The following is a 9,956-nucleotide window of genomic DNA, read 5'->3' on the forward strand; positions in this document are numbered from 1 at the left end:
TTTATGAACGTAGTTTTGTAGTTTAGACTAAAGTTTTCCCGATGATTAAGAATGATGAGAAAATAGGTGAGCCTAGGAAAATAGATACTGGATTTGCAAGAAAGAAAAAGCATGGATTTACCTCAAAAGGGATGAAAGGTAAGGGGTAAAGAACATTGGATGCTTGAAAGGAAAAGAGGATGTGTGTGTTGTGGGGTTTCTCTTTGTCTAAATGACTTTTTGAGGGATAACAAGGGAGATACCCATATTGTCCTTGAGTATCAAATGGAGTAACGTTTGTCAAAGAATCTACAAATATAATAATATATGTACTAATATACTAATGGGGCTTGACCTTTTTGGTTCCAAAATCAATACAAAAAAGAAAAGGATTGGGGTGCGGTAAGGTAGCTGCTCAGTTCTTGCTTATCGTAATCATATGCACCCCTATTGGCAAAAGAGTTTCTTTTTTTCGTTGCACACTTGTTTAGACAAATGGAAGAAAGAAAAGAAAAAGAAAGACTGAAAAGAAACTGAAAGCTGAGGAAAGATACAAAAAGGAAGGAACGTTGTTCATACGATATTCTATTCTTTTCAAAATGAAAGTATTTTATAGGTTGAAAATTACGGAATGGAGAGGGATTCACCCAGTGATATTCAGTGCACAGAGTTATATCCTAACATAACTTAATATTTTTTAGCATAGTGGGTTGGTGGAAAGCAGAGCGAAGAAAAGCTACAGAAAAAGACCAGTAAACTTCTTTGATAGGCAAGTGTACGAAAGTTTTGCTCAAACAAAGTTATCTATTTTCCTGATGAAGGAGATTATGTATGTGGCATTACTAATATAAAGAGCTTTAATTTAACATTTTATATACAAAAAAGTAAAGTGACAAATTTGGTAAAAGCCTTGTGGAGTTATTCTCCTTATAGACTGATGAACTGAACAACACAAAGTGCGGGGTTTCTTCTTTGGACGCATCATATATTTTAAGTTTCACTGCAGAGTGGAAATTTCATTTCACGTCCCAACAAATAAACAAATGAAACTTCTATTTTATCTTATTATCGATATGGCTTATGTCAGAGGGACGATTTTCAATGGCAGGAAACACTGATATAACAAGAGAAATGTGCAGCTTAGTATATGATGATGGGTAAATTTTCAAATTAATCTGACAGACATGCTCCCTTGATCCATGTAATCATCGAAAAACATATACAACAGCCTCTTTAAATGAGGAACAGGATTACAAAAGTACAAACTACATGGCATCCCTATAGCATGGATATATATAAGTTCACATAGTTTTATGGAACTGAGATTCTCCTTGCAAGACCATTTATAAACACAAGATAAGATTAGGTGAACATGCTTAAATGGTAAAATTGTTGTTTTACGGAAACATTTTCTAATGATTTAGCTGTGTTTTATGTGTGAACAGTCAAATACTTATTTTAAGAAGGGTGGTTATTTTAGCTTAACTGATCAAACAAGACAACTTATAAGTTTTTGATATGCGAGTAAATTCAAAAGCCTATGCAGTCTATGGTACTTGTTATTTGAGATCTTTTGTCTTTGTTGCCAGCTATATTATATTAGCTAGTGTTTGTTTGTTTTCATATGACAACCAAAATAATTTTGAACACAGATCATTCAAAAGCAATTTAAAGTTAGTTCACATGAACTTGTGACAGAAAACCTGTTACAGAAGCACCTATTGTACTATCATACCTGTCACACTAATAAGTGGAACGATCATTGTCATTATGTTGGTGATTATTTTTTATTTAGTCATTAGTTATTGGCAAGTGATAACACTCCACGCTTGAACTTGCTATGGGAGGAAGAAAATTGTAAGAAAAAAGAAGAATGAAAGTGACTTCTCAAACAAATATCTTGCCCAATTGAGACCAGGAAGTGACCAAAACAAATCACAGGTGTTGTTTCCAAAATGTGAATAATTTTTTTGCTAATGCAGCATCATGCCTCCATTGGAAAAACAAAACCTACAACCAATAGTTGTGTCCATAAGTTAAAACACGTGGGAAAGAAAAGGGTGAAAGGGACAGTGAAGAACTGTTTGTGGAAAACCAGAAGAGGCTAATATGCACACATACTGGTTTTGGTTCTGGTTATGGGTATGGGGAGGTGTAGTAGAATCCCGTTTGTGGGACACAACAAATGAACTTTCCAAATAGGTTTGGACAAACTAGTCCATGCCAATCATATATATCCATCAAAGGGCATATTCTCCCTCCCTCCCTAACTTGCTAGAAAACAAAAACAATAATCAATATTTTGCAATAGAATCTAGATATGGCCACTATAGACTACTGAGTTCAAACATTGATCAACATCTTTAGTTCAACTGTTGTTTTTCCTATGCATATATGAACTTGTTCCTAAGTCTCTCAAGCACATATATTTAGTAACCTTTTGGTAAACAAAAAGATGTTGATATTTCTCATAAGTCCATAATTAATATGATCACAATTTACAATGAGACATCTGTGATCATAACCAAAAAATATAATTTTCATTTATATTATAACCAATCTTGACTAACTCTATGAATAAAAATATGAAGAAAGTGGTGTAAAACATGGAGTTGGTATAGGCAAATGAAATTTTGGGCATTAAATGACATGTGAAGGAAGAGGAAATTGGAAGAAAAGGGAGATTTTGAGAAAAAGGAACTGACATCATCGTGGTTTCTGCAGGCTTTATCTTTAGTCTAATCTTGGTGATAGAATAAGATAGCCTCTAACATATATCATTCAGGAAGCACCTCATTGTCTTCATGTCCTTTTTCCTTTTCCTCTTTACTTTTCTGAATTTCCACAACACTCTCTCCAAAATTTGCGCCCATAACTGTAGTTCTCACATTGACACCATGCATTCATGCACCTTCCCTATAAGCATGATGGCGAATTTCTTAACCTCTGCACTCATCATTCTTCACTTTAACATTATTAGGTACGTGTAACACTAAAACATAGAAATACACCATGTTTCATGTTTTTACCACAAATAATTGATGGAAAAAACGCACGCAGAAACAACACACAATCACGAATCAACTGCAGAAAAATAAACGACATAAGATTTAACATGGTTCGGTCGTCAATTGCAACGTACATCCACACGGACAATTATTAGATTTTCATTCTATCATGTTGCACACCAATTACAAGTACAATGATTTCTTTAAATGAATATTATAAGAGAAACACAATGATTAAACTTACTCACTAAACATGTGTCTAGTCAGCCCAACCCAATTGGTCTTGACTTCATACCCAACAATCTTCCACTTAAAGCCACGGAACAATGTTCACCTGCGCTTCAAGTGTACAATGATTAAGCTCACCCACTAAACATGGTGTCTAGTCAATCCAACCTAATTGGTCTTGATTTCATTCCCAACCATAATTGTTCTTCCAGACTCAATATTGGAGAAGCAAAACTCATTCAACCATCTTCTCAATTATTACACGGGTTTTCACTAATACTAGCCCTGATTTTAAACCATCAAAGATAAAATTTACTCTAAAATATTCATCGGGTGAAAATTTAAAAAAAAATGTAATAAACATTATTCTTCTTAAATACAAAAAAAATGTTATTATAATATCCTATATTAACCCTTTCGAGTACAGGGCTTGCTAAAATAATTTTTTAAAGTAGTTTTCCAACACACAATTATCCTTGTCTTGGAGTATTTTTTTTCATTTCATTTCATCATTTTTTTTTCTTGTATCTTGAAGTATTTTGTTCAAGCTAAATATTTTATTTTCATAAATCATATTTCCGAAAATATTGTGCGTAAGAATGTTACTTTTAGTAAATATTTATTTGGTTAACATTTGTTAAACGTAAAAGAATAGAATGAAATACTTATAATTATTATGGAAAGTAACTTCTATTCTTATGAACATGTAAAATATCACTCGGCTTTCACTATTAAAATAAGAAGTAACATAAATATTTTATTTTTTAATAGTATTTTCAAAACTTGCTTTAAATTTGCGTAAGATATTTCTGAATTCACTTTATTAATTCTTATAAACACGATTTCTTGCTAGCCTAAAACAATAATAAAAAAGTACAAATGTTAAACATTTTGCGCTATATTTTGGTATGAACTTGAGAAAAATATAGTAAATAGGGAATTTCTCTGTGTAATCAATTATTTAATTAAGAGTGGGTCTCAAGCAAATCATAAATAATAATTGTGTTTCATGGTTTTTTTTTTTCGGAAGGTTTTGCAATGTTTTGTTGAAAATGAAAAATAGAAAAATAAGTTTAGCATTCATCCAATCAAGCTTTTGACTTAGATAAAGACTAAATTCAACTTGTCCTAACATATTACACAATATCACCAGTGACAACAGAAAAACAAGAGGAAATACAGAGTTTAAATTTTTTTATCATGAGGTATATAAAACTTTGCAGTTTTAAGAAAATAAATTAATTGTTGGTAATTTACTTTTTATAAAAAGATATGTGTGTCCTTTTCAAAGAGGAGAGTCTGCACAAATAATTAAGAGAGTATTAAAATAATTTCTAAAAAATTATTTATTGGATTTACTTCATAGTAGTTCTCATGCCTCTCACCATTGGACCTCACATTCCACCGTACTCCTTGTCTCTTCTTTTTTTCTATTTTTTAGTGTGAGGGGTTTGATGGAATTGCATTACCCACTTTTGTAAACAACTATGTTGCACCACACCCCATTAAGGAGGTGAGTATTTATGTTGTTTTTTTATTTGTAGTCATCTATTTTTTATCCATAAATAGATTATGAAATGCGCAATTTATAATGTATTTATATATTTAAGTGTTTTTTTATAAGAAATATTTTTGAGAATGTACAATGTATATATATTTTGAATTATATATTCTAGAATGTGCTTTTAGATTTGGATATATATTTCAAAATGCACAATCTAAAATATATTAATGTTATTGTCATTGATGTAGATGTGTTGTCATCCGTTATTGCAAAACACAATGAGAAAGTGAGATTTGTTTGGAGTCCTATTGATATGTCTTTGCTATTGAATTATGTTGACCATGTGGCTTGTAGACTGTGAGAGAATGAGGATCGAGGGAAATTGAAGTTGGTCTGCCACAAATGTAAGTTAAGTTAATTTGGGATCCCCCTCTCCAACTTGAAGTTACGGTGCTTAACACAAGATTGTTGTCACTATGCAACATTAGATATAAGACTAATGATAAATGTCTCATTTCAACCCTTGTGGAAAAGTGACACCACGACACTAATTTTCACCTCACTGTTGGTGAGATGACCATCAATTTGGATGATGTGTTAGCATTGTTGTATCTCTCATTGTGGGAGTAGTTTTGTCGTATGTGGTGTTAGATTTCATATTAGCATAATCATTTTTAATTGAACTCATTGGGATGAAGTTCGATGACGTCACAACAGAGTTGAACAAATATCCTGGTGCTCACGTGACTAAGTTGGTTGTACAAAGTGTACGAATAGTGCATCGTCCATCACATATGAAAGTACATTGCTTATGCTTATTTGTTACATTTGATATAATAAAATTACGACATCTACTAGAATTTTGTAATTATCGTTATTTTACAATTTGATGGTATATGGTTGATAAGCATAAGAAGCTATCATACTCAAACACACCGGTCTCACAATAAAAGCATTTGTCTAGTGAAATTTATATTCTTTCCAGAAAACACTTTTTAGAATACAAGTTTCAAATGTTAAATTGGATATTCAGATTATATGGAGTGTCTTTTTAAATTATGGAGGTGCAGAAAGTAATGTCCTACTTCACATTCTCTTACGAAAATCCTCACAGAAAGTTACATTGGACCGATCCAGCAGTGAATGACATAAATGATATTGTCTTAATCCGTAAATTTACAAGGTTAACGACGTAATAAAAGTAATCTTTAATTAATGGACTATGAAAAAAATTTTTAAAAATTCCTTCAATATTTATTAATATCAGGGTAGAAGGAGCATTATTATTCATTATTATTGTAAAAGAAGAAAAATGAGAGAAATCAAACTAAAACTAACTCTTACAAATTTGTAATAATATTTACCTGTATTGAGTTAAAAAAATATATATTTTAAGTGTCTTTATATGGATATTTCAGAGCTTGTCCAAATCTGATACCACCACTAATTTAAAATATTGACTCTTCTTATCCTTGAGTATTTATAACAATACTCAAAGAGATTCCATATTTGATGTATACATTTAGTTTTCATATTTTATCTTTTATAATATTAAAATATAATAAATATAAAAATTATTTATTTTAAATTAAAATTTGAATTAAAAAAAAACCCAATTTCTTATCATTTTACTCTTTCAATAATTATTTTTTAAATTCAAATAATTGTTCCTAATAAAAAACCACCTACACAATAAAAAAATAATTACAAAAAAAATTTTAAAAAAATTATTTTTACAATTACTTTTAATAAAAATATTTTATAATTTAATAATATTTTTTATTTTAATAGTTATTTATAACAATATATAAAATGAATTCAATTGTTGGTTGACACTTCATTTTTCAATTTTATCCTTTATAATATTAATATATAATAAATTTAACAATTATTTATTTTAAATTGAAATTTTGAATTTTAAGAAGTTTAGAGAAATTTGTATTTGAAAAAAAAAACACAATTTTTTACAATTTTATCCTTTAAATAACTATTTTTTTAATTTCAAATAATTATTCTTAATAAAAATCTACCTACGCAATAAAAAAACCTTTAAATAAATAATATACTCAATTATTATTATTATTATAATTTAATAAATAAATTCATTAAAAAAATTACTAAATTGTAGGTAAACTCAAATAAACATCGTAATTGTATAGAAAAGTTTAAATAGACTCGTGAAAACTATTTTTTTTTAAATATTATTAATTATAAGATTATCATATTTTAAATTAAAATTATATATAATAAGAATGATAAATTTACGTCATATATTAATTCAATAAAATTATAATTATTATAAATTTATAATGTAATATTTATCAACAGAAAGAAAATACAAAAAACTTTTAAAAGTATTTAAAAGATCGTATACACATACGGGGTTAAAATGTTTATACTTTTTAATCTATTAAATAAAAAATTTAATTTGCCAAAATACTTTTCATATGTGTTTAAAGTTTGTCGTATAATTTAGTTGTGAATAGAGTCTTTAAACGTAATAAGCTATTGAATTTATCACAATATATAAATAAAATTTTCCTTTTTATACATATAATATATTTCTATTATACTTTTAATTATATTTTAGAATTAAAAAATAAACTATTCAAATACTAAAACTAAATAACATCACAATACATTACAAATCACCCACTTATCTATTAATATATTTTTCTTGAAACATGTCACCACTTTTGTTATAAAATTAGTATGAAATATTTATTGGTTTTATATTTTAAATTTTTTGTTAGAATTATTTTTAATATAATTTCCTTCATTAATAATACTTTTTTCTTAAGAATTTATGATTCTGGTTAAAACACTTGATTCCCCAATTTTTACTAAAGAAAAACCTAGCAATCACATTCTTTTTATCCAAACTCCATACTTGTTTGAAAATAATATGAACTTAGGAACATTAAATCTTTTACCTTTTACTCAATTTAATACATTTAAAAAATTATTAAATAACAATTAAGTTTAAAGACAAAATTAATTAATTATTTTGACTAAATTAGCTATTATTTTAGAGATTAAAAGATTATTCAAATATAAATATTTTCTATTATTAATAAAAAATAATTTATAAATTAATATCTATATTAATTATTAAAGTTTTAACTATCTTATATAATAAATTAATTTAAAATATAAAATAGTAAATAACTAAAAATAGTTAGATATTAATTTAAAAATTATTTTATAAACTTTTATTAATAATAAAAATTATTTTAAATAATAATATTTTTTTAATTTATAAAATAATTTCTAATTCAATGAAATAATAACTAATTATTTTAATTTTTAAAAATAATTTTTACTTATTTTTCTTGTAACGAATATGTGATCTGATTTAAAAATTATAATAAAAGTTAATTTATTAAGAAAAAATTAAATATTTTTTAATTATTTAAAAGGTTACAGCGACGTGTTATTTGTTTTTACTAACTCCCGGAAAAGAAAAACATCCTTGCTTCCTAACAGCAAAAATATAAACTGAAATAAATCAATTTTTGTAAGGCCCTGATTATTTGTTTAGTTTTTAGATTTTATGATGAATCTTGGTTTCTCAAATTTTTAAAAGATTATTTATTTTAAAATAAAAGTTATAAATATTTTTCAATTCTTAAATACTGTGTTAATGAAACTAATGATTCTGGTTACAGAAGTAACATTAATAATTGTTACATGAAATTTACTATCACACCTTAATATGATTTAATTTATTTATCTAATTTAAAAATGACTTTTGTCTTCCCAATTTTAAAATATTTTGAATCCTTAAAAAAGTCGTTTTTCAAATTGAAAAATAACTTTTTAAACCGCGGAGTTTGTTAGAGAAAAATAAAACATAATGATAGCATTTCAATTTCAAGTTTAACAACAAACTAAATATATTAACAATGTAATTACTAATTTATATTACAATGTAATTACTAATTTATAATTAGTAACCATCATAAAATCTCTCTATCTTATTTCATCCTTACTCTTTATGTCAATTTTAATGTTTTTCGAAAATGTATTATCTCAATTAGTTTAACTTTTATGAGTATTTAGTTATTTCACTCGTTTTTTTTTGAATTATTTTGTGGTGCTTTTCACTTCTGGTTAATTCATTGTGCAAATGATGAATTGAACCTCCATCCAATTTAATTTAATTTTATAAAATTCTCTTTCCTTTTGGAATAAAAAAAATTATTACAGAAAAATAAATTTGCGTGTTATGGAAATATTTCAAAATAGAATTGAAAAATCAAAATTCCATCCTAAAAAAACAGTTTTGAAATAAAAAAATACATTTAAAAAAATCACAAAAAATTAATTTGGAGACGTTTTCCAAATAAGAATTTTGGAATCCAGAATTTTTTTATTTAAATATATTTTTATAATATGGTAGAAGAAGTAATTGTCTCAACTTTTTTTTTTCTGTATTTGGTTGACTATGATTTGATGGCTTTAAGACTCGTAGTTTTTGTTTTGAAATTACTTATATAATTGAATAATTGTAGTCTTTTGAATACAGTTTTGGATTTTGATTAGTCAAATTGAGATTGAATGGACATTTAAAAAATATGATAATATGGTACGTAATATAAAAAAAAATGCATTTGAAACATGGTAGAATGTATATAATTAAATTAAATTTATATGTTTAGAACTTATTTAGAAGTATTGATCTCTCAAAAATGAATTAAAGTTAAATTAGGTTTTGGGTTTTAAAAGAAGCCCAAGTAAAACATATGGGCCTTTAAAAAGCCACAATATATCTTCTCTCATTTGCAAAGCCGCCAGACAATAACCTTTCTCCTTTCATTATTCATCTTTTTTCTCACTCTTTTTCTTTTCTTTTCTTTTCTCTTTTCTTTTCTCTTCTCTTTTCTCACTACCTCACATTACTCACATTTTCATGAATAAAATATTTAAGCCTTTAGTTAGCAGAAACAGAATCCAACATCAAACTGGAGAATTTTAGTTTTGGTAAGTTCTTTTTCTGCCTTTTTTTTTTCTTCTTCTTCTTCTTCTTCTCCTTCTTTTGCATGCAATGGTTATCAATGAAAAGAAAATTCAAGTTAAAATCTAAGTTTGACCATTTGCTATTACTATAATTAGGGTTTTATCATCTTAAGAATTTACTGGTATGTTGATTTTCATCTTCGTCAAGAGATAAATTCTGCCAAGCACATTTGAGGTAAGAAAAACTAATGAATCTCTCTCTTTTTTTATCTTCTGTT

The sequence above is a fragment of the Phaseolus vulgaris genome, chromosome 2, assembly GCF_000499845.2.
Source record: "Phaseolus vulgaris cultivar G19833 chromosome 2, P. vulgaris v2.0, whole genome shotgun sequence".
Lineage (NCBI taxonomy): Eukaryota > Viridiplantae > Streptophyta > Magnoliopsida > Fabales > Fabaceae > Phaseolus > Phaseolus vulgaris.